This window comes from Triturus cristatus, chromosome 4_1, assembly GCF_964204655.1.
Source record: "Triturus cristatus chromosome 4_1, aTriCri1.1, whole genome shotgun sequence".
NCBI classification, from domain to species: domain Eukaryota; kingdom Metazoa; phylum Chordata; class Amphibia; order Caudata; family Salamandridae; genus Triturus; species Triturus cristatus.
In genome coordinates, this window is record NC_140585.1 from 863,955,403 (window position 1) to 863,982,430 (window position 27,028).

The 27,028-nt window shown below is 42.1% G+C and overlaps 1 long non-coding RNA gene across 1 annotated transcript in view; it reads right to left on the minus strand.

Moving 5' to 3' along the window:
* Nucleotides 1–23,475, minus strand: part of LOC146855685 (uncharacterized) — a 407,510-nt gene extending 384,035 nt beyond the window's left edge. Inside the window, exon 1 of the long non-coding RNA XR_014981368.1 lies at nt 23,062–23,475. This is a non-coding gene — a long non-coding RNA (uncharacterized LOC146855685). The remainder of the gene's footprint in view (nt 1–23,061) is intronic.
* Between the last annotated feature and the right edge of the window lie 3,553 nt (nt 23,476–27,028).

Here is a 27,028-nt window from a genome sequence, read left to right on the forward strand (position 1 = left end):
TATCTGAAAGACAATCAAATATTCTCGTTCCTGCAGTTTAAAACGGCCAACCCCAAAAAAAAAGAGGAAATCTACCCAATTGCCTCTTATTGTGAACGGAATTTCCCAGTAATATGCACCAAACTTGAAAGTTTCCATATTCTTATTGACAGAATTCCATTTAGTGGTTACATTGCAGTAAAGGTTATGAACGATAAAGAAATTCTACAAAAGTCTGCCCGGATTATAAATGTTGGATCTGCTAGGGAAATGGTATACCCAGCAGCAGAGCTCACTAAACTAGAAAAAACCTTTATGAATGGCAGTCTTGACTATTTGAAATACCTCCTTTTCTTTGGACATGCATTTTTCAACCCCTGCATTTGTGAAATTTACATCACCTTTTAAGGACAACAGAGAATGAGTTATCCTCCGTCTCTAAAATGGAAGGGAAGTGTAGGATTAAGTCAACTTTTATATATAAAAGTCAACAGGTGACCTTTTAGGCCTCAATTAAGAGTTTGGTGGGGAAAAAATTAAAACCTTAAACATTGGGTAAATATCAATTCTGCGGGGTTCGGTAAATAACATATGTGCTAAATAACACTGACGTGAGTTTTTACCATGTACCGCGGAATCAATATTTAACACAATTGTTAAAATATGAATGTGTGCCAATTACAGCGTGTGGTAAAGACTGCACCCTATAAATAACCATGCATTTCCAAGCATTGGAAGTTGCTGGAGAGAGAAAATGAATCCCTAAAGAGTAGAAACAGCTGGTACAACACAGAGAAAGACCTCAGGACACCCACCCCCAAATGACACTCTCATTTCCTTACTGTCTGGGGGTGTGCAGGCATTTATTTGGGTTGAGAATAAAAAAACTTGAAACAAGAAAAGAGTCGACTGCCATTCTCAGAGATCACCACGTTAGCACAAGCACAAACATGCCAAACGCTTTCCTCATGGACCCTGGCAGGGAAAGGCAGTACAAGTTTACATATCTTTAAGCGGATGTGCTGGCCAAGGAGGTGATAGGACACCATAACTGTCCAATTTGCCATCTCATGCTGAAGATGTCATTAAAAACAACAAGAACATGCCTGTGGAAGGAGATAACGGACAAAATCAATACTGTATCCATATGATGTTGAGAGCATTAAAAACAGATTCCAAACCTTCAAATGCGATCCCCCAAGCGCATTGTCAAGCACAAGCACCTCAACATAGCAACTGGTGGTAGTCCTCCACTTCAGCTCTACCTCAAGCCGTGGAAGGAAAATTATGATCATCCTTAACATATCTGGAGTGTAAAACATGAAAGGTCTCGATGCCGGAGGAATCAAAGATAAGCGACATAAGAACTGTAAAAGGAGATACATGTAGTTGTTAAAAAGTTGACTTGGCTGAGAATCATCAATGTGCAGAGTGAACATTTTTATGTGTTGCACATTAATCCTTGTATGTGCTGCCACTGGTGCTAATAACTTGCTAATGGTACTGCTAACACATATTATCCATTGGACTACTACTTAAGTTTGGACTACCACGATCAGAAGCCGTTGTAATTTTGATGAGGAGTGTTGATTTGTCTGTCCAGTACATCGAGGGCGATGTGTCACTGCAGTATGACTAATTGTGCTTCTCCGCAGGTTTGATCCAGGGGAAACTCACACAGTAGTTCAGTATACACAGGTCCACATCAAACGGCATTTGCACATTGATAGTGTGCTTCATTTTATTACATTTTACAGTTGCAGCACTCTTGTTCATATCTATGTGAGGTTACCAGGTGTACACGAGTGCAGTCAATTGACCTAGGATATCTGGAAATTTGCTGTACCACAGATGTTTGCTATGCTGACACTGACTCTGGGTATACAAAGGGAACTTGCATGTGCCCCCCCAACCCATTCTCTGCAACGCATCCATCACTTAACAGGGTATGCTGCTGAAGGTTGACTAAGAAATATCGTGCACCAATCGTACGGTACATTGTGTGGTGCCTGGTGCAAAGAATTCTGCGCTACTAGCATTTTCAGGAAGGGGGTATGTCAGAGGATCCTTTTGTAGGGCTCCAGGGTATTCATAAAGGTGAAACTATGTCTTAAATGGTGCCCATCTCAAGCCTGCGTATCCTCTGGATCTCAAGACGAGTCACATATATGGATATTTACATGTTTTTTCTCATGTGGTAAATATCACATACGGTAAATAGCACTTGCAGTAAATAGCACACGTGGACCACAGACGTGATTTTTAACTGCTGATCAGATGAGTCAGTAAATTCATGCACTATTTTCCCTGTCATGACGTAATTACCAGTACGCCTAACTCATAAAATAGAGCCTTAGAAGGTGAATTGATGGTCTTTTTTCAGTTATCCACCCCATTTCAATAAATAGTTGAAGTGTGACTTGGCTTTTTATTTAAAACAGTTTCAATACAACTTTCACAGTTTGAGATACACAAACAAGGAGCATCTTCTTTAGTGACCAAACCAGGTGCACGCGAGATATGCAGACTTCAAGTGTTGTTTTTCCTTAGCATAACGAAAGGTCTGCAAGTGACAACATTCAATGAACTACCAGCTAAAGAAACAGTTCCACCTGAATAGGTTTGTAGTTAGGTTCACAGTCCACAATTCCCATCACTCTCCGAATTTGAGGAAAGGCATTTCTCTTTTGATGGGCTTGAACATTTTCAAAATAGTTTTCATTATGTAATGAAAAACTATATTTCTCCGTGGTCTGCAAAACAAAGCATCAGCAACATGACATTTTAAAGGGGTATCTTCCCCATTTGTCATTTCCCTACCTTTACTAACATATTTCACCAAACTGCTCTGCATTTTAAGGTAAAATACTCATTGGCTAACCAACGGGTGCAACCATCGCATGTTTGTACAATAGTTAAAAAAAAAAAAATCATGGTTTATTGCAAGCATATGGCATAAAAAATAAGAAAAATAAATATGCTGCCACCTAAACCTGGCTACCATGTGCTTACCATTACAATTTTACATCTGGGGGAAAAAAAATCATTGATGTGGCAGTTTTAATAATGATGATTTTAACTAAATGTTTCCACCATGCGATGCTTTTTACTATAATGTTTGTGAAAGTGACAAGGAGAAATCATTACACAACCATAACCTAAAATTGCAGGAAGCTAAATTGTTACAGTGCAACGTTAAAACTTTGTAACGCCAACTTTAACTAGCACAGGCAATGCCAAAACTCCTGCCTTTATTATACTGCACCTTTCATCCCACACGCATACAGGCAGTGTCTTTTACCTCTGGTGTACTGGGTGCAGGAGCAAGAACAAAGAAAGAGTATCTACCTTCTCTTGTGCAGTGGAACAATGACAACCAATAGTTCATGGGAAGAGGAACAAAGCATATCAGAGAAAGCACATAGGGCACAGACCAAGAGCAAAGATACTCTACTCAAAACAAGTGACAGCCAGTCAGTATCAAACAGGATCAGCGTATTCACTAGTAACCTGTGGAGGAAGGCCAACTGGGATTTAATAGAAGAGCATTGAGGTAAATTCCTTAACAGATATGGTAGCTACATTTTGCACATTCTGAAGGTGATAAATAAAGGTAGGCCAAGCAAGCCAGCATTAAAATCCAAATGGGATGACATATCTGCCTGGATCACCAACCTTCGACACAAAGGCAAGGATTCATTTTCCTTAAGCTTTTCAAATGGGAGGAGCATGTACCGGCAAACTTCTTAAAATTCCAGCAGAATGTAACATAGCTGTTGATAGTAACACCAAGATTGTGATCATGGTAGCAGGTGCTACAGATTTTTTATTTTACAGAGTTTTATATAGCGCAAACTTGACCCGATTTGGGTATCAGAGAACTTTACATAGCACCAGTTGCATTACATGAGGACATTCATTTTATTGTTGTTAGGCACAGGGAGATTAAGTGACTTGCCCAGAATCACAGGATGTTCAGCGTCATTGCCAAGACTTGGACCCAGTTCCCCAGATTAGAGGTCGACTGCTCTAGCCGTTAAGCAAATGCTCTCCCCCGATGAGCCAAGATCCAATCACTACTAAACTTAGATCCAGGTCCAAGGATGATTCCCTAGAATTAACGCCTCCATTTCATCTGCATTCTATTTCAAAAGGTTACTGGTCATCAAAAATGCGAGTGAAACAAGATATTCCCAAAGTTTATGGTTTTAGTTAGTTACCGTAGAAGTATCAAAAAGAGAGTGAGGATTTAGAGAGCTAGTCCTTATCCCCTAGGTTATATGTTAAATCAATGAGAACTAGTCTGTCAAAACCTGATTAGAGACTCAGAGCCGTGTGTTGTTGACAGAAAAAGAGAGAAGAGAAACTTCTTTCTTTTTCATGAAGCTCTCACCCACCAACCTAGTTGGTGGCATGCTTCATCACCGGGCCCACCTGGTGACCCCGAGTGTGTCCCTGGTGTGCTACTGCGCCTGCATTACAGCAGATCTGGTATATTACAGAGTGTGCAGTGAAGGTGAAGTTAAAAACTGTCCAGTGGTCTCATTCCCCAAAAGGATTAACTTTAATATTTGGGCCCCTGGCAGTAATAACAACAAGCATTGGCATAGCCAATAGGTCTCGCCTTTGGGACCTTATAAGTGTTTAGCTATGCAACAGTTGCATAACTAAATACTTATAAGGTCCCAAAAGCGAGACCTATTGGCTATGCAAAGCGGCCATGAAAGTGAAAGTGATCGCAATCGCGATCAAAGCGGCCGTACGGCCGAGAAAGTGAAAGTAATAGCGGTAAAGCGCGGTGCGCGCTCCCGCACACATGCACTGTACCTCTAGGCTGGCCTGGTAGCACTTTTTGGAGCCCTCTCAATAAGTCTCGCCAGACCAGCGCATGCGCTGGGTCAGGCGAGACCTAACAAGGCGATGGATGAAGGTGGAGTAGTATTTAAGAAACTCCTGCATCCAGTGAATGGTCTACATGTTTCAGCCAGGCCTTTAAAATATACTGGCTTTCCTCAGGACCTAGAAATGTGAAGGGTGCGGTCTATACTATCTGTATGGATCGGGAAATGTGTAGCACACGCTAAGGTGCTCTATATGTGAGAAGGCACTTCCTTCTCAAAGCATACACTAGCAATTAGCTATGAATGCCCCATGAGATTCTGGCATGCTTGAATGCTCAGGACCTGCTTGAACACCTGTGTTGCTGTGTCAGGTCTCCGTGGGTCACATATAGAGCACCTTAGCGTGTGCTACACATATCCCGATCTATACAAACAGATAGTATAGACCGCACCCTTCACATTTCTAGGTCCTGAGGAAAGCCAGTATATTTTTAAGGCCTGGCTGAAACATGTAGACCATTCACTGACACCAGGAGTTTCTTAAATACCACTCCACCTTCATCCATTGCCTTGTTTTTATTACTGCCAGAGGCCCAAATATTAAAGTTAATCCCTTTGGGGGAATGGGACCACTGGACAGTTTTTAACTTCACCTTCACTGCACATTAAGTAATATACCAGCTCCGCTGTAATACAGGCGTAGTAGCACACCAGGGACACACTCGGTGTCACCAGGTGGGCCTGATGATGAAGCATGCCACCAACTAGGTTGGTGGGTGAGGGCTTCATGAAAAAGAAAGAAGCTTCTCTTCTCTTTTTTTCTGTCAACAACACACGCCTCTGAGTCTCTAATCACGTCTGGACAGACTAGTTCTCATTGATATAACACTTAAGTTAGTTACCAGCATTTTGTTGTACCATGAATTGAACGTCACCAGCATAGTTAAACAAACAAAAAAAACTAAGAAAAAGTAACTCTAAAAGAACAAGAACAAATTAAAAGCAACTAAATGTGTTTAACAAATGTTAAAGAACTCAACAAAGTGCATAAGAATTCTTAATAAATCTAATTCTAGTGATTTTACTTTTAAAAAGATAAAGTACTTAAATTCACCAACTAAATACTGCACGTAAATTTACAGAACTAGAGAATGTATATTTATTTTGCTTTTTATATAGTGCTGGCTAGACTAGAAGATATCAGAGCACTTTACAGGTTATGTGAATAAGTTCAATTGACCTACATGCAAGGACCCGTGTGGGTCAGGACAGCCCAAAAAAGTCGAGAACAATACAGAATAGCCACCAAGATTTAGCACCACGTCTGCACCACAATAGTGATGCAAATTGACGTAATTTGTTTTCTCCAAATTTACCTGCCAGCGAAAAACTTTTTTTGCACTGGAAATTCACTTTGAAAAATTGACACCTCTTTAGCACCAACTGAAGTATAAATGTCAGAAGGTCTTATTGTTAAACAACGTCTAGCACCTCCCAATGTTGTTCAATAGAGTTCAAAATGGGTGTTTTTCCTCTTGCAGTTACCACAGAGTTCTCAATGTAAAACCTTTCCTCTTGCATTTGTCAAATAGTTCGAAATCTAAACTCTGACTCTGGAAGTAATCAGGCAAAGCAGGCCTAGGCTCCCACAGAGGCCTTTCAAAGAAAATAAGGCTTTTCACAGATAAAAAGTTAAACCTATAAGCTTCCTGAAGTCACTAGTCTCTCGTGTCTATTGCGACTTTCTGCCCCATAGAGCAGGAAGATAGGAGGTGAACATTCAAATCTTCCACTAAGGGATAGAAAGACTGTCTGGTCCCCAAGGGCAGGCCTGCAGCGTAGTGCCAGGGTGATCAAGCACTGCATCTCACTCTGTTGTTCAGTTTTTCCCCTGGTGTCATGGTGGACGTTCTGACTCCCCTCCAGGATGGACTGCTACAGGGTAAATGCCCCAATATGCCCACCCCGTGATAGGTGTGAAGGGTGGTTAAAAACCCTCCGGACTCTCAGAGAATAAGTGAAAAAATTAATGAGGTGTGGTACTGATTGATCTAGGCATCGGGCCCCAATCCCAGATCACCAGAAAGATATCTATCACCCGAGGGAGACGAGAATGAGAAAGATGGGGAATTTACCCCTTCTGTTAGCCCATCCATGTCAAAACTACACCGCAAAGGCATACTAATGACCTCGCACTTGCCATGGGAGTGGCTACAGTATTTGGGCTAAAGTCCCCCATGATGCAGAAAGACTGTTTGGGATATCGGGGGTCAATGCCAATGCAGGCACTCATCTCTTTATTATTTATTCCTATCTCAAGGGTCAACAAGGCTTGGGGTCTACAGGCTGGGGATATTTCCCTTCAGGCTGGGGATATTTCCCGATCTGTCTCCACCCAGGGAAACAGAAAAACGGTAGTCCTCCAAGGGTGCAGGGAGAAGCCGGTATTGCTTTAGGATTGCTGGTGGTCCCAGTCAAAGGGGATTTGGCCTGGGAGTTTAGTCAGCACAAACCCTAGTGGAGCAGGGACAAGGCTACTTTGCATATGACTGATCCCTGTCTGCATTAGGTAAGCTGAAAATGATGACTGAAATGTTGTCATGGGAGACTGAGAGGCTGAAAATGATTCAAACATGTCACTCCTCATTACATAGTGCCTGGTTAGCATAATTACTCTAATGCCTATACGTTCTCACTCTGTTCCTTAAGTAGGAGGATCAACCTACCTCTGAGACAGGAATTTGGGGTCATTCAACTCGGGCTTCTGGGACTGCAGCCCCACTCACCCAGGATGGGTTTTATGAAAAACGACGGACAACCAGAATATTCCAGTCTTAATAAGGACTGACTGACCCTTGGTTGCGAGTGCAGGGTGTAAGGAGTTTGTGAGCAGGACTGTGCTGTGAGCAGTGAAGATTGCCATTAAGTAATACATGCAATACCTCTGCATTACTCGTTTTCGCCCAGTACCTTTTGTATGAGAATAACGAAACATTTGTAGATACAGGGTAGCCTTAGCGTAAACAAAGGAGACCGGGAGAAAGTCTACATGTCTCGAGCCTCAAATGGCAACTATTCCCATTCATAGGACTAAAACCAATAAAACCATACAACCACACTGGATGGTTCTCATGTTGCTGGCCTACAATTTTCCACTAATATGACACACCGCTACTTTGTATGGGATGTTTACAGACCTTCCTACCTTGTTTCACAAGCCCCAAAAGTCACAAAATATTGTCGAACTTCGAAATGATTTACCACTTTATAAACAATCAACAACTGCCCTTTTGAAGTCCATAAGACAATATTCCTTTGTCCAAAGCAGGCATCTGTAAAGAAATATAGGCAAGATCACCTCCTGAGATATACTTTGGACTGAAATGCAGGATTCATACAAATTCTCAAGACATCCAGTAATAGCATCAGTAAAATATGCCCACAACTCTTCTGTTCTACTTTGATGAGGCAATGGCCAGCAAGGAAAGAGGTTTCGTAGTTAAAAACATTACATCACTGGAAAATAGGTGCTTAAAAGGATTATGTAAAAGGGAATATTGCAAGGAGGGGAATGCTTTAACTACTATACAGTAAAAGCAAAGATTACAAAGAAGCCAAAAACTCCTTTGAAGTCAGCACCCTGAACGGTTTCCTGAATGTCTCAATGGCTACCAACTTCTGCTGCAAAGTTGCCACTGAGAGACCAAGAGCAAAATTATCATGCATGAACTGCATGATCTGCAACACGTCCTGAAAGGCACATCAGTGAAGGATTTCCTTACGAGCACACTAACTCTGGAGTAATTTCCAATGCCACTCATACAATTTTACACAGAAGGACTTCTAGACTACTGGACGAGTATGGCCAACTACCTATCCAACCCTTTGAACCAGGACCCCAACTTTGTAACCTCCAGACTGATAATCGGGGGATCCCATGTACTGGTACTCTTGCTGACCACTGTTTTGTATTGTAGTGGTATCTATGCATCGTTTTCCATTCAATTTGTGAGACCTGAAGTGTTTTCTGGTTAGTGCAAATGGGTTATTCGTATAGCACTTCATAACACCAGTTAGGACAAGATCACAAATACGTATCGGATTCCTGTTCACGGAAACTAACTTGCCTGGGAAGGGAATCTGGGTAATTATCTATAATGAGGCAACAGCATAAGTTTTCCAAGGTAAACGCAGTTCAAGTCCAGCCAGCAAATGACAACTTATGACTGCACTTCCTTGCCCTTAGAAGTTGTGCTATCATGGTGAACTGGAGTAAATCATACAACAGCCAAGCAATGGGGAGCACACTTACTGTCCAGCTTTAGGCTTCTGATAGTGGAAGCATAATATTTCAGCGACTGACAATTGACAGAAATGTCATGGAGTACCCAAATAGATGCATATCAAGTTAGACCATCTTGCTGCAGTTAGATATTCCCAGGTCTATAAAAAAAACATACCTGATTTACTGGGTTGCCTGGTTATTGTCCACCCTCTTTCCCACCACTCTGATGCTGAGAGATTCAGGAGAATGACCCCTGCCCAAGAACCCACCTGACCTACTAAGTCAAATTACCTGGTCCATACCCCCACCCCAAGTCTTAGAGACCATGTTGTTATTTTGGAGATGGTGAAGTGAAGCATCTGCACCGCGAAACCACTCATAACATTTGCAGTCCGGTTCTGTGACTAACTTTGACCAGTACTTATCCGCCTCCCCTGGACTTCCATGGTCCCTACATTGCCACTTGAACTAAGTGTACTGGCAGTGGTTGTAATCAATATCAGACAATAGTGATTCGGCAGCATCCTTCAGTTGAGCCTGGCCAGAGGATATGATGTTGCTGGGGTCATGATTTTTAAATCCTGTGAACCAGGATAGCACCAAGAGTGCAGATGAGAGAGCAAATAATGCAATGCAAGGGTACCAGGAATTCATAAACGACGATGTGGTCCAAACCACTGAAACGCTGTAGACCAGTGCTCTGGGATGTGGAAGCTCCTTATTGAGCTCCCCCCTCCTTTCCCCTGGCAGGAATACCCTATCTGTCCATAATCAAACCCCAATATAAATAGGGCAGTGAAACTGAGACAAATGGGACTGAGGAACTGATTTATTTGAGGCATTGCCAAACCTTTAATCCCTGCGCTAAGCAACCCTAACAGCTGCATGCAGAAGGTAATCATCTACTCAAGGGCAGGATGCCCATCACCTCATACGCACCCAAGTCATCAAAAGAGCTGATGTTTTCATGAACAGACTTTAATGCTGACTTTAATCAGAATGGGAGTGTCAGCTGGGACTGGAGGTCTTAAGACTGAAAACTGCAGAAGCATCGATTGCTGGAGGAAGATAGGACTATGGAATTAAGGGATAATAAAATTTACTTTTGTCATGAAGCCTCTTCTACAACCAAGCAGATCAGAATGTTCACCTTCAACAAATGAACTTAATAAAACTGATTCACCCTTCTGAAGTTGACAACAGCTGGAAACTAATGTTTGACACCTTGGAGACTAGAGAGACAAGTGACGAGACTCCCTGATCTTATTTCCTCATAAAACGAGAATACTTGTTTTTATTTCCAGAAATGTAATGATGCCTTCTTTCAGACCTATTGGCTGTTCCTTTGCTTGTGACCAAAGAATCTTTATTAGATTGGAGTCTTAGGAGTGCAGAGAACACAAGAGGTCAGACCTGCGACTCCTATGAACTACATCAATCACTAAGATGTCTGAAGCAGATGCCTGCCACTCTGCCTAGATAACCTGGAGATGATCTAGTTCAGGGCAGCGCAGACCGGTGCAATATTTTCTGGGATGAAGTGCAAGCAGACTAGAACTGGACACGTCAACTGAGTGCTAGTTGTCCTCTTGATTTATTTTCTTTTGTTCTGCTGTTTCTTTAGCCATAGACGAAATGAGAGTACTCTTGACAAACTAAATATGTGTTTTGTGAGTAGAATGAAGAGGAGTGCTTCCCTCTTTAAAGATTTGTTTTAGACTTTCTCTATGAGCTTTCTCTACCAGCTTTCAAGCTAAGTTCACAATATGCAAATACCACATACATGTAAGCAGACACACATCATCAGCAACTTCTACAACTGTATTCTTAAAGCTGCAGAATTTTTACCAGGATCAAGGTATCATTGCCTATGGTATAGTTGTCTTCGTGCTTCGATCAATAACATCGCTACCAATTCAGAGGCCTTACCTGTGTCAAATGCATGATCTAATAGTAATTTCACTTGATAACCACCTGCTCCAAAAGGAGCCTGATAGAGAGCCCTAAAATTGGAGACCTGGCTAACCTAAGTAGGAGCACAGTTCCTCTCACAAGTAACGTAGAAGGCAGAGTGACTGTGAGCATGTAATTCTGAGCCATTGTGTCACACCGGAGGATAAAGTACTACTTATTCAGTGGATATATTTCATCTGCCTACCAGGCTCAAGGGCAAACAATCTATTTGGCCTGTCACTCAGATCATCATTGTTTTTATTGATAAAGGGGCAAAACATGGACCTTAAACAATTAGCTACACCTTATCCATGTCCTTTTATTTTAAAATGCATATCAAAGACAAGCTAATAAGAAGGCATACTCAGTTGTTCCTTTTATTGAACTGGTTACATCCCAAGGCAGTGGATATGTTTTATGCGGAGGTTGGAGGTTATTCCATAGTTCCAAAAATTCAGGTTAGCACAAAAAACAACACTTCACAAATGGAATTCCTTCACTCTTCAATGTCTGAAGATTCTCTTTACCTTCCTCGCTCAGGATTCACATCCCCAAAGGTATGGGATGTGGAAAGCTTCATTGCAAGCAGTTCCTTCCCATACTTTTACCTGGTACTTGCCATGTCACGCGAAATTAATTAATCTAACACGTTGCTCATTATAAAGGTAGATAAGGACACTTTCACGCCTCTTTAACTGTTTAAGGTGCAGAAGGCAAAGAAGAAGCAGAAGAATCTGTTTCTGAATGTTTTCTCTGTATTTCCCCTCAGGGACGTACACAATAAACCACACTAAGTTTACAGGACAAAAGGAAGGTGTGCTCTTACCTGTAATCTCAGCATCCATAACTCTTTGGGTTTCTCAGGCTCACCTCTTTACCCTGAAAGTGAAAGACTACAATGCACTTAATCGGAGCAGAGAACTGCTGAACGTTATACCAGTTGCACCTTTATACTGAAGTGAATGCTTATACATTGAAGCACATAACACGCTGCACCCTACCCCTTTCCACCACCATGGTAGGACTGTGTCCAGAAGTGTATACAATTCATTACTCCTGTGCAGGATAAGCCTGTGAGGAACCCATCTGGTATAAAAAAACAGCCTGTTCTCCTTAGAAATAAAATACTTCTGCCTTTGTACAGGCCCATTCGACATACACTTCAACTCTTATTAGCATTTCCCTGGTGGACCTAATCCTTCTAACAATATTGCACCATATATTGCATCAGATTTTACAAACGACGCCCCCAAAAACAACCCCATCACATGCATGTAGGAAATCTGCCTTTTCTGCGTGATTACCCATGATTTTTTGCCTTTTGCTGGACTATATATTTTTCCTGGCCTTAGAAGTCTGTGTACATTACCCCTGCTAACCCGTAATACAGTGCCTGTGCTCCCTCCTTTAAACATGGTTGAATTGGCATTATCCTAAGTGGTATATTTAACTTGCCTATAAGGCCCTAGTCCCTACAAATTGCACCCAGGGCCTGGAAGTTAAATGCCACTAGTGAACTTCAGCACCTATTGTGCCATCCACTATAGTGGTAGTGCAAACATGGTTGTAGGCCTTCCACTGTAGCCTGCCTGTAACAGTACAAAACTTGACCTGAAGACAACAAAATAGACAATTTTAACAGGTATTACCTCCCTTTGAAATATTAGTAAGTTACTCCTATGTGGGACTTACAACCCACAAGGTAGGGTGCATGATATTTAACAGTGGAATATACAAAAAAATATATTACCATGTCCCTATAGTGACAAGGCTCTAAAAGCTATTTTCCCTGTAGCAAGCCTAGCTGTACTGAGCAAAACACCCAAGTACACATTCAAATATGAATACTGTATCTCAGGGAAGGGAGCGGCTAGAAAAATAATGAATCCACTATTTTAATAGTTATTAAAAATCCAATTCAATGGTGAAGTTGAATTTTTAATACATTTTATGGAAACTTAACATTTAGAAAGTTACCCTTTACGTGCCTGAACTGCCACAAGGCTAATTAGCATAAGCATCTGCCAGCTCTCAGCCTATGCTCACTCTTCAATATGTGTGAAAATGGTAAGAAATGCCTCCCAAGAACAAACAACAAGTTGATCTGACTTTTGTCTCTCGGTTTGTTGTGGGTACAGTGCTTGCCTCAAGCTGGACTTCAGTGCTAGATGTGATAGGACACTGTGATTACCATAGTACACTTCCCATATGCACCCTCAGAGACTAAGGTTAGTGCCGCTTAAGACTTTTCCCATCTTGAAAATGACCCAACAAATGGCAATTTGGGCCTTTTAGAAGTAAGGCAAAATGACACTCGTGAAAAAGTGGATAGTGCTGTCCACGGAAACTTTTACCATATTAGTTAGGGCATGCCCAAAAGTCACCCCACGGTCCAGCTAGTGTAAGGATTCAATGTGGAACCCTCAGGAACCCACTTCAGAATACTTTTTAGACCTACGGAAGATCAGAAGCGTACTAAATCGGTCTCTGACCGGAGAGGAACCCTGAAAGACTGGACCAAACCCCTCTTGTACCCAGGACAAAGAAGTTGACTCTCATGGTCAGTCAAGTGTGTGGCTACAGGGAGACAACAAGCTGCCATTTTCTGGAAATATCCAGCTGACCAGTGGCAACAGGACCCCGACTGGACCTTGCAGTTAGCCTCTACCCGACATGCTTCGAGTCTCCAAGTTTCTCCCCCCAGGTTCTACCAGGGGAGTAAAGGGGGCGGTTTAGACATGCACTACTGTGGTGGATTGGGACTTAAATGAATAAAGTCTGAAGTTAAAATCTTACCCTGGTAGGTGTATCCGACCCACATTCCATCATGGTCAGCTGCAAACTGCACCTCGGTCTCGAACTACAGCGACCATTGAATAACACTGGTGATCTGTGCTTTTCTGCGTTATTTCTACTGAAACCTTTAAAAAGTCATATTTCTGGTTCCCCTTATTATTTTTGTCACTATGGCATAATCTTGCTTATTAAATATTAATCTATATTTCTAATTTGGTTTGGGATTTTTATTGTTTTGCATTTTGACTTTATTACTGTTTTGGTACTGCATAAATACTTTACACATTGCTTTAAGTTAAGCTTGTCTGCTCTGTGCCATAGCTACCAGGGGCTGAGCTTGGGTTAAGTTAGTGACTTTGAGGGTCTACTGTAACACAGGTTGTGATTATTCTCTGATGTGGGTAGTTACCCACCCCAAATAGTAACCCAGTTTCTTACAGTGTGCATCAGGGAAAGGACATTAAAAATTAAAAATAAAGACCAAAGTCCAGTAACAGCCTTGCAACTCTAGCTCCTTTATCCAAACAGGAAATTTTAATTTACCGTCTCATGGTTAATATGAAAAATCGGGATTGAGAAAGAGGATATAGGAAATGCACAAGTACCGATATGCGGATTCCTACAAGGCTGCTCATAAATAATCCTGACATTGTTGCCTAAAGGAATAAGCTGTTGAACATTAGTGACAAGCCCTTCATTTCACTCTTTGATACAAAAGCAAACACCAAAATCTAATAATTGTGCTCTGTGTGTAATTTTTACTCTCACTGAACCCGTTTGCATGCTTCGTTGGTGGTTTACCTGCAAAATATTGACTTTGACTTAACCCCTTCAGTGCCACGCCCTTTCCCCCTCCTGTGCCGGGCGTTACATTAGTGGGTGGGGTTCATGACGAGATAGTCTCGTCATGGGCACAGCGCGACCGTGCTCCATGACGAGACTATCTCGTCATGGGCACAGAAGAGGTTAACAGTCCTCCAAAAGCAAACAGCGAGAAAACACCACATTACATAAATCCCTGTTGCAGCAGCTTCACAATATTCTGAAGCCACTAATGTAGGAGAAATGTTATATAATGTTCGGTCCTGGGGTTACAACCACACCCTTATAGCTCTGTTTGGGCTCCATCCAATGTGATAAATAGACAGGCTTGTCCCAACCCATAGATCCCACCATTCCATACATCATCATATTATCAGAAAACCCGCACTCAACATTCTATAGAATTCCCACTCTCCCATACACAAGACAATGTCAGCACATCTACCACTGTCCTTACACACAGAGCAATCAGGCATGCTGTGCCTCTACAATCTCCCTAAATTTGTGCATGTCTCACTTACTAGTAGCTTCCCTAGATACCATACTCAACATAGAACAGAAACCAAAACCCAAAAATCAAAGTATAAAACAATCTCTCAGATTATTAACTGGAGTCTCAACTCACCACAATACGATTCTCATGGGTAAAGGTATAATCTCAAAACCACTATCAAACAGATTTTTGTGGTTGTTAAATAACTGCCGTCTCAAATCTCTGAGAAATAGATAGTACAATTATAAAATGACATACATTTCACAATAGAGACTAGGTAAAATGTGGGTCACTCAAGAACTATGGTTTTGCCACATGAATTCACATAGAGGCCGCTTCTTAACTTGAGTTAACATCCAATCCATACGTAATCTTCACTCCCATATGCCTCAAAATCAGTACTTTAAATGGAAATGCAGAAGTACTGGTACTCTCGATTCAGAGCACATATTTGCTCCTGAGAAGTGCAGGTATTCTCCCATTAAATGTACTGCAGCAGTTCTGAAAAGTGCAGGTACTCTCCCTTTCAAATTAAAGAACCTCAGGTACTCAGTACATGCCTATTAAAAGGTCTGCTCAAAATATATAAATAGTAAAATATAGCTAATTCAAATGAAAAATAGGCAATTCAAACATAGAACAAATCCAAATTACAGGGCATTAATAGAGCCACGACAAATCAACACAACGTCTTATTTCCTACAAGCCTCGCCTCTTTCTGCGTCTATGAAAGGGGCGGTTCCCTAAAGCCGCCAACCGTTCTAGAAGGTCGTGACGTACTTCGTCCTCTCGTCCCGTCCACTGAAAAGGAGACCGCCTCGCCGATTCTACTGGAAGGCGCACATGACGCACTTTGTGCTATGTGGCTGTACGAACGCTAGATGCCTTCTAAACCTGCCACTTAGGAGGTAAACGCGGCGTATTTTGCACCTCCCCCTGTTACTGGAGACACGGGGCGTTTTCCACCCCTGCACCCGATGTGACGCAGTTTGTTTTTGATCTGTCCGAAGGGTGGGCGGGGCTTGGAGCTCGCCGCCTGTGACGCATTCCATCTGAAAGTAGGAGGGGGTGTTCCCGCGCTCCTCGCCCTTTTCCTCCAGCTGGTGTGACGCACTTTGTTATTCGAGCCAGCTGGGGCGCGGAGTGCGCCACACCAGCAGCAGGCGGGTCCCTGAGCACCGCAGAGCACGACACATTCCGTGCGAGCGCTGCACGTCAAAGGCAAACCAACCGTCCCCACGGTCACCTCCCAAAGACGCAGGGGCCCAAAAACGAGGGAGGCCGCCACCGTCGCTTTCTCCGAAAATTCCAAGTTGTCCTCGACAACAATAAATGCCGATGCTGCCTCAAGACATTCAGGTTTACCAACTGCGGATTTAGACACCATGAAGCTTAGCTACCTACACGCGAATTGCAAACTGTAGGTTTACTTTTTACTGACCTGTAAGGTTATGTAACATTTTATAGAACCAGCCGGAAGGGCTGTAACTAAACAAGTTATGCAAGATGAACAATGCGTGTGATGGTGCACTCCACGCATACACTGTTACGTAACTGGCCATCTGTTTTTCTCGAAGACCGGTGTCAAATGGGTTTCATTATACGTCAGATGAAATACTAAAAAAGGCCTTGTGCAGATAAATCATGCAACGTGAGCTCTCAAAACTAGTTTCTCAGGGCCCTTTGTCACTAAATTCTTTACCTTTATGTTTCTGCAATGTTTAAGTTATTTTGTTTTCCTCACCAGTCGACCGAACTGAACATAATATGGCACATGGCTCACCATGACTTGTATACAAATGTAGGCAATTTTACATAAAAATAAAAAAAAAGTCTTAACTGTGGATTCGTTTTGGCTGGTGGAAGCAAATTCATAATGAAACGTAGTGACCGACCACTGGTGCCCTGGCAGAGGACTCCAGCCGTGCTCTGCTGCATTTTTCCTTTGACATCGGGGGTCCATGTGCACCACATGCTTGGCCCCTGAGGTTTGTTTTGCTTATCTGCTCTTCTCGAAAGTCCAGTGTGTCTGGAAGGAGCGGTCATCTACAGGGGGGTGTGATTTGTTGTGTTTAGTTTTTTTGTAGGTCGTTGGGCTCATCTTGTTCCCTGAAACACGCCCCTTTTCAGCACACCCACCCCAGTATTCTCTTTTCTTTCATCTGTGCCTTGTTCCTGAAATTCCTTTACAGAAGTGGGTTTACTCTTATGTGTTGGCTGGGCTAGGAGTAAAGTGTGACCTAATGTTTACATATTTTGATACTCTTTGGAGCGGTCTAATCAAACAGACTGTTTAGAAGCATTCTCACCCAGAAAACGTCATAGGTTGGAGACACTGTTGGCTTTGGAAGGAAAAATGTCACTCAAGTCTAGAGGTCTTCAAACTGGGGGGGCCTTAATTGATTTCGGGGGGGGCAAGAAAGGCATCATGCTGATCACAGTTTGTTTTAAGTGAAAAAAATGAGTGACAGTAAGCTGCTGTGTAATGGGCCATCACTAACGTTTTGTCATTTATATCATGGCTGGGAATAGGTGTCAAATAGGAAGGGACTCCAATATTCCTCCGACGTCCCCCACATTTTTCTGATAATCCCACTGTGTATACTTTTACACTTTAGTAAGACCTGGTTACCAGAATAGTATGTTTGGCAATCATGTATTTGATTGCATTTTTAAAAGAGATAACAGAACTTAAGTGCAATGTTTAAATATGCTTAGCCATTTTCAAGCATTTCCAAATTAACAGAAAGATTGTGTGTGGCGGGTGATGATTTTTTTTATATTTATTTAGATGAGGCGGGGATGCAGCATAAAACAGTTTGAAGACCACTGCTCTAGAGATACCGAGAGGTCACTGAGCAGGTTCATACATTGGACAGGTAAATAGAGCATAGCAGCATCATTTCGTTAGACACTGTGGTCTTTGAGCTGTTCTGCTTCAATGGACTCTGCTTTAAGCCATGTCATCAAATCTGGTAGTGGCCCATAACCATGCAAGAATGTGAAACTAAGGCCCTGATTCAGAATTTGGTGGAACCCAGTTACTTTTTTAATGCACCAGATAAATAATACCAAGGGATACATTATTTATTGGGCATGATAAATCGCACCTATTACAAGTTTCTTAGAAGTAACATTCGGATCTTGGTGCAAATCTGCATGGTAAGGTACCTACCATAGTTTTTTTTTTTTATCCCCCTCTTATTCTGACACCTTTGACCTGCCAATATTTATATAAAGAATAGAGATATATGGGAAACAGCCTTTACCACGAAGGCTTTTCTACGCGTTACGTTTACAACGGTACACTTACCTCGTAAACGTCTTAACAACGCGTATTGCTTCCACGACTGTCTTTACCACGCAAGCAACGTCATCACGGAACATCTTCTTCCTCATCCGAAAAAATGCGTCAGTCCTTTTTTAGTGTCGGCGAAGACGTGAGAAAAAAAAAAGAAAAGGGGCTTGGGTCCCCCCGAAAAAAAGAAAAAGCGGGGTAAAGGAAAAATCGAGGTAAAGACAATGCGTAGAAAAAACATTCCGTTGTAACGCATGTGTGGTCAAGGCATGTGTTGTAACGGAATGCGAAACAACATATTCAAGATATATTTACTATACCCGTAATTACGGGATGTGGTAACTACCAGCTGACATGCAATTCCCACCCCTTTGCAAACTGGTGTTTAAGTGGATGTCAGAAAATAGCAACACATAGGTAATCGGGGACCAAGGTGTTTGCATGGGGTAACACTTCTGGAGAGCTGCAACCCCAAGACAGTAAAAAAAGAAACCCTTTCATACTGGCAGGAGAAAGTGTTCACCACCACTTTGTTTCACTGAGTATTTCAATACAATAAAATCAAGATGCTCCATTTGAGCTTTCTGCATTCATCTTGGATGAGTCCCTCACCATCATAATACAAAGCAAGGAAGCATCAATGTATGTGGCTCCTAACCACTTGGGTTCTTTGTCGTGAAGATTATGACCATTTGGTTGGTGTCCATACTCTTAAGCACCCAAATCTGTTTGAAGTGCGAAGAAAAAATGTACAATCATATTTTGACAGAATCTTTGGACTTTTGCAGCAAATGTATTCTACCTTCACTTTTGAATCCGCTTAAAAGTACAAATGTTGCAAATACGAAATCAGTAAGGATGTTCACCTATTTATTTCAAGGTAGTACAAAATGAAGGATATTTGAAATTTGAATTTTTAATTCATTACCCTGATGTAGAAACGCACTTAATGGCTTTTTCAAAACTGTCACAAGTCAATTCTTTCGAAAAAAAAAGGAAAGCGGCATCAATATGAATAAAAACATTTTCCGTTATCAGACAGAAGAACATAGAACAAATGCAGATTTATTTTGTCTAGAGCACGGCCCAAACAGTCCTCGGAGAAGCGTGGGCCACGATGCAAAGAGAGGATTTTTTGCTGCGACACATGCCGGAGATGCTGTTCACCTGCAGGGGGCTGGTAAGCATCGCAGGCAGCAGCAAACCGCAGTTTCCAGCCCATCTTGGGGAGGCCTCGCCAGTCCCAGCAACGTCATGAATCGCTGCCAACGCGTTGCTCTTTTAGAGGGAACCGTTCTCCATATTCTTCCCAAAATTCTTTTTCTTTAACAGTCTCTATTTTGTTTTCTCCATAGGCAGCCTAGAAAGCATTCATTTTCAATAAACGCACTCTCAAAATGCTTTGAAGGCACGAAATAGTTGTCTGCGCCCACTATTTATACAGTGACTGTAGGAAGGTACACATCCCAATAGGACCATGTCAGCCTTTCAGCTTAAAGAGGTCGACACAAGAGTAGCATGGGTTTGAGTGAATAATAATACTAAAATGGCACAGTGCGTAATTGTGATCTTTCTGTGCGTGCTGAACATCCAAAATGCAATTTCTTTTAAGGGGGCGAGTAATTTAATAGTTCCAACCCACTCAACTGCACTGAGTTTTCACCGCATTCCCTCGCTCAATCCCCAATGAAGGACCAGGAGGATGCAAACGAAAACGTCCCATTTTCAACTGTGCATAACAAAGAATGTGCAAAGTGTTCCGTCAATGAAGAAAAACAGGCAACTCATGTTCTACTTGTGAACAGGCAACATTGGTAAAGTGGTTCAGTGGTGAATTATGTTTAAGTTGCAAGATAGATATGAGAATATTGACAGCATGCGCATCTCCATCCCTTTAAGGTCGATGCCAGTAACATTCAGTGAGTAGTCATCTATATTTTAACTTGGTGAGGCAAGTTTGCAGTGCCCGCTATATAGAAGATCAAAGTTAGTTTATGAAATATGTTAAATCCAGGAGAGACCGACTGCTACATCTGGATATGGGCACTTTAGTAGTTATGGTTCGCTTTGCTGTCACTATTAAAGTTAATAAGGAACCTTCAACTCTAAACACGTAGTCTTTGTCAGTGTTTATTTTCCCCTCTGGTGATCAGTTCTAAAACATCCTCTCCCCAAGAGGAAAATGCACGTTTTATTTCTCAAGCACAAGCTTCCATTTTGGCTCCTGATACATTGTCCTGGAAATCCCATTGTTTTTCCACGGTCATTCATGATGCCGCAGGTAGGCTTTTTTTTTGGGTCCGGGGACCTTAACAGATTAGCACATTTGTCTCAGATTTGTTTCCAATTAAAGAAAAAGAAGAGGAGTGCAGGTGACGTGCCTGTAAAGTGAAACCTCAGATGTTGTCCCTGCATCCAACCCTCCTGAAATCTACAGTGCCTCTGCCCCAGCTCTTCATCGGAACGGCCGCTCCCGCCAACTCTGCCCTCTCTCCAAACTAATCTATTATGTACCCCAACTGCGCCAAGGTTTCAGCTACCTCAACAAATACGTTTAATTATTTTTCAAAGTGACATTGATCTTACCCGTGTGCTTAAATCAAACCCGTTTATAAGAGTTAGGATATCACATGACCCAGAACGCAAGAATTTAGAAAACTCCACAAAAACAAGTCTAGGCAAATGAGGCAAAATAAAGAGGCAAAATCTTTCTTAAGCTGTCATTGAAGTCTTTATTTGAGGTATTTTCAGTGTACAACATACAGAAAACACCACAAGTTACCTAAAACCTATGCTCCATCATCCATCTACTTGCATAAGGTAATCGACATATTCACCGTGGGCCTGGTTATCTGAGTTGCTTAGTAGCTGAGACCAAGGGCGTATTTTTTTTTAGTAATGGCTGAATATGGAAGTACATCCTTCCTAACCAATTTACAGGAATTATGTGCCATGTTTTGGCAAAGGCGTTTTTGTTTTGAATGGGGGAACTGATTGGTATTCAAAATGTAAACATCTTTCTTTATATATCGTGCCACGTGGCTTTAAGACCCCCTTCTAAAGATAGACAATCTTAGCTCTGAAGGAAGTAATTTGTCTGGGATCAAACTCCCTGTAGCTAATTGTCTCCAATGGTATTAGAAGCCAAATATGCTACATACACCGTCCACGACTCCCGCACTATAACTGATGCCGAATCATTTAGTGTGTTTCAAATCGCTTGTAAGGACCGAAAACGTTGCGTTGAACCTTTAACACCCTATGTTATGTGCCCTTGCTATTTATGAAAATAACCACCTTACTAAAGAAACAGGCGATATGAAAATGCGCACGCAGAGTCTAGTTGGATTAACGCGCTGGCTGTGTTGCTGCGCAGTAGAAAACCCAGTCGTTTTAGTCAGCGCACAACGCCGATTATTACGCCCCCTTATAAAAACGTCGCAAGTATATCATATATATGCTCCTTGAGTCAAACCCTCCCCTTCCTGCTTCAGGGGGATGGGGCTAGGATTTGAGGCTCCTGTCAGGCTGAAGGAGGAGGAGGAAGAGCCGAGGATGTAAACAGTAGATCCTGAGCTCCCCCTCCCTGTGTTTACCTCAACTTTGAATTTCATCTGCGCAACATGAATTGGAATGCAGACATTGGGGAAGAGAAAAAAAACTCAATCCCGTCAGCGGAGACATGTGGCACGGAACCAAAATATTTCCTCCTAGCGATACTGAATATTTTAATTTGCATTATCCATCCCCCTTATACCGACTTTTCATTTCTGTAAATAACATTACTTTTATAAATGTCAAGTAGAGGCCAAAACAGAAAAAATAGCAAACATATCTACTGTAAAATGCAATCACAACACAGATCGCGTTTTAACAGCCCATTCGTAAAAACTACCACTGCTACCAATGATTTAGTAAATTAGAGTCGAATTCGCCCAGTCATTGGAAGAGCACTGGACTAACGGGGTTATTACTGCAACACATTGCAAAAAAAAAAAAAAAAAATCAACATTGCATGTGGTACCTCGACTAGCACGCAGGCTGTGATGCAGCTGTATTTTGTAGGGAACTACAGCGGCGGCGACGCAGGCTGTGATGCAGCTGTATTTTGTAGGGAACTACAGCGGCGGCGACGCTACCCTCATTTTATAACGGCTCCTCGTTGTATGCAGTGATTGTGGGGGTACCTGACGTTCCTCCAAATTAGGGTGCACAAAATAAGCAGGTGTTGGGATTGGAATGCCTCGTGAAGATCCTCTCTTCTTACTAGTATGGAGATGGGACATCTTTCACGTGTCAGAATTGCCCACCCTGACACAACACAATTAACATGCAGTAGCTCAACGAACATGACGGACTGCAACGCTTTACTGAGCTTGTCTAATCCGCGAATCTAAGTAATATCTAGTATGAAGAATACTCTTAGGTTTATATAATTTACCTGAAAACGTTATAAACCGCGACCTATATGCATATCCAAATAATCAACTTTACCAATAGTTGGAGCATGAACTGATTGTCCCGATATTGTGCCTCTTAAAGATAGTGCATACTGTAAAAAAAAATAAAGGTATACAGATGACAAAATACATACCACATTGTCTGCCGTCCATTTAAGTCTCACTTTTTTCCTTGACGTCGTTTTGCATCCATGAGTTTAAAAAAATGAAAAATGGACGAGGTGTAATTTGTTCTTATATTGTTCACGCCCATATTTAATAGATACATATGAGGAATGTTGTTTGCAGTGGGTTTTAAAACAGACGGTCCGCCGACAGGTGTATTGCCTGTGGTCCTGATTTCTGTGATGTCTTCTGCTCCTGGGATCTTGCTGGCTGCTGTGCTGCGAGAGGAAGCGTAGGAAGGTGGTGCTGTGGCTGCTGCCCTTCTCTGGCTGGCTGTGTGGGCTGCAGGTTGCGTACTTTCTATTTCCCATCCTCTCTCTCTCCCCCCCTCCTAGTGTTTTGGTAGCCCGGGGCTCTCCCAGTGCTTCTCTCTCACCAATGCTGCCTCATTATATCATAGGCATCATGTGACAGAGCTAACGACATAAAAGAAGGACCTGGTATGCAGCATACGCAGCTGAAGGGCGAGTGTAGGTGCGTCGACTCGGTAAAAGCAGCATGCAATTACACGTGGGGAAGGGCTCCATTGGCTCTGAAAAGAGTAAGAAAATGCCAGAAAAAACCTGGAACAAGGAAAAGCCTTTGTTGAAATGTGTTCACGGAGGACTGGATTTTGTGTCATCATACTTGTCCTTCCTTCCTTTATATCTATGCAATTTTAGTGATGTACAAACGACACGGCCATCTTTAAACGGCTAAATAATGATGGTATAGGACATCTGTTAAGGCCATGAACATTTTTCCATTAATTTATGATATCGCTAAATAGTGGTATGACTTTAACCGTCAATAAACGTTTGCACTTTCCGTAAAGTGGTATTGTTAATGTCGAATTGTAGTAGGTTCAACAGCAAAGTTAGACGTGTGCATGGTAAGAGTAGTTTGTGGGCTTCAACGTTTTTCTAAATATTCGAAAAAGTACTTATGCAAGTATATATCACTAGTTAAGGTTTTATTTTTATTTAAAACTGAAAAATGCTCCCTTCCAAAATGGCCTTCATAATAACACGTTTTCCTTGAGGGGGTTTTCATGACAGCGTCAAGCAGAGCTCACGCGTTCTACTGCAGCATGAAGTGCTCGTGAATCACATGGTGTTTCTGGATCACTCGCTGCAGTGGCCGTCTTTCCACGGTTTCCATGCTTTTGAGCAGCGAATATTAACGGTGTTTATCAAAGGAAGGGAGAAGGGGAGAGAACCTGGACTGAGGAAAAGACACAGCATTCTGTATCTGTGACCACTAGGTCTGACATCACGCTCTAAATGTATCTGTTGGAGCCTTCAGCGAAGTGAAAAGTAGAAAGTGAGGCGATAAGCTGAGTCATCAGTGATGAAGAACATATGTTTTCCTTAAAGTAAATTGTTAGTCATAATGAACGTTTTTTTTTTTTTTAAATACAGGAACATCAAGGTCCTTTGGATTACGGAAGAGGAATTTAAAGTGTTTGACTAGAAACATTGTATTAGTCGAAGGGTAGCACAGTAACAGTAGCGTGCTTTTTCGAATGAGTTGAATAGCAGATTGCGAAGTGTTTTGGTGTCAAGGGCTTGTGACCAAAGTAATTCTCTCATTAATCTGGCTGAAAAAGAGCAAGAGATATAATACATGCACTTTACCTGAACATTGGTATGAGACCCTTCCCCACAGGATCTAGCCAGGAGTCTGGTATACAGCTATCCATGGTACATGATCACAATATTGGAGTCCATTCCGAACCAATTAGGAGTTACAAGCCTGCACATGTGAGACACAGCCACTGTAAATGCTTTATAGTTATTACTCTGGCACATAGCACTGGTTACAGAAAACCAGAGTAAAAACATTACATGATCTAACAGGTGGTAGAGGAGAGCAACCTATGGGCATGTAGTGGTTTCAGGCATCCAGTATAAATGTTAAATACAGCACATCCAGAAGTGACAGAGGACCAGTCCCATGTACTGGCTACTTAAATGCCCATCTTAGCACAGGCTTTTGTTTAAACAAGAAGTCCTTCCTCCATTTACACAGCAGGGCCTTCCATTCTGGGTTTCAGCTGTGCCTGGCGATTGTAGGTACACCGATCAACATCAAAGAAGTCTTGCTCAGCACATTGGATCATGACTAAGCCTGCATGTGGAAGCATCTTGATTTATGCTGCCTTAAATACAGCCATTCATGAAATACTTCTAGGTTGGCTTTCAACATACTATGTCGTCAAAGCAAATCCTCTACAAAAGTTTGCTTATGCTTGTTTTATAAGTTTCACAAAGTAAAACAAGTTTCATTTCTATCCCCTTTACGCTCACCACATGGGTAGTGTCACACTTGTAGGGTCCCAAGTGAGTTATCATAGTGGCAGATCTTCAGTTAATACACAATAGCCCGGTCCAATATTTTTGACTGGGTTGTCACATGTATGGCAAAAAACTCCCAGATATAAATCGAACTACCCAAAGACGTTGCTGATTTTCAGCTAATCATAGATTGCTTAACCTGTCCAAATCAATATGCATGACTGGTTGTGACTGAACACTTTCAATACCGAAGTCCTATTGATGGGTACTGGCATTCCAGATTGACTTCCATTTTAAAGACCATCCTCTTAGGATTCCCCACCATATACTTGAAAAAAAATGCACAATCTCTGGAACTCTCGTTCCCTCAAGTTTTTTCAGTAGAACAATGTCTTTGAGGTGCTTTCCTCATCTGCAGGTCCCTTGTGGATTCCTCCATCAGATGCTCTTGCCTCAAACGATCTCCCCTGTTCCGTCGGTGGTCAGCTGTAAAATGAACACCTGTAGTGGAATTTATGGTGCCTTCTAGACAAGTTTGTGTTGAAGATGTAGGGTACAAAATCTCACTCTCTGCAACAGCCGTGGCCCATAGCGGGCAAATACCACCTCCACTTTGATGACAATCCAAAGGTTCATAACTAAACAGATTAAATTAAAATATTTGTCTTGTTTACAAGTACCTACATGGATGTGTGCTTTCTTATATTTTGAACTGGACAGCACTCTCGTGGGTGACAAGGCAGCTTACTTCAGCCACACAAAACAGGTTCTCTGTCCTTTCAGTAACATACAGGTATTTTGGAAATTCTATTACAGTACCAGAGGCTTCTGATTATGCTTCTCTTTCTTTTATTTGCTACACACAGCAGCCAATGAACTTTTTTGTATGCAAATAAAACTACTTTTCCCATGATGCCTGGTCACACATCACAGCCTGTCCAACCCTATAAGAGCCACTGTGTCCTTCCGCTGAGCCTCTTTCTTTTCTGCTCACAGCAGAGCATTTACATACACTCTTATGGCAATGTTATTATGATTGATTGTATTCAATTTAGCGAGCACGTGCACTGTGAATAAACAATGTCGCTAGAATGGTTTTATGCTAATTAGGCTTATGAACTGGTGTTCGACCATGCGCTATACGCTTGAGAGCTCATGTACTTTTGCTAACCTTTAAAGGTGATAATTGCGCAATCGCTTGGCATGGTTACTCACCGACAGTAGCGGTAATTAGGTTTCATTGATTTTCATCGTGTTCATTGTTTTAGTTTCTGCGCGTCTTTCGCGGTCTGCCCGAGGTCTGCCGTCATCGGCCTGGCAGATTTGTTACGAGTCTACCCCGTCTGACGTGCATAGGCAACCTTTTTTGGCGAGCGCTTTGCCAAAGATGTTTCCGAAAATGTGGAACATTCACACCCCTAAGCACAGCGCAGTCCGGTGTTAAGCGCGTTTTACAAACTGGTCAGGGGTTTCATCTAGAGTTTTTCCGTACACCTTTACAGGGCACACCCTCTCAGCATTTATTGTTTTCGCAACGTGTTCTTAGTCAGAAGAAAGGGGTTGGTCAGCGGTTAGTGTTTGAACCTGGGAGAATTCGATCACTTCAAGATCTACACACTTCAAGATGGGAGGCATCCACCTGCTAGCGGTCTTGCTAAAA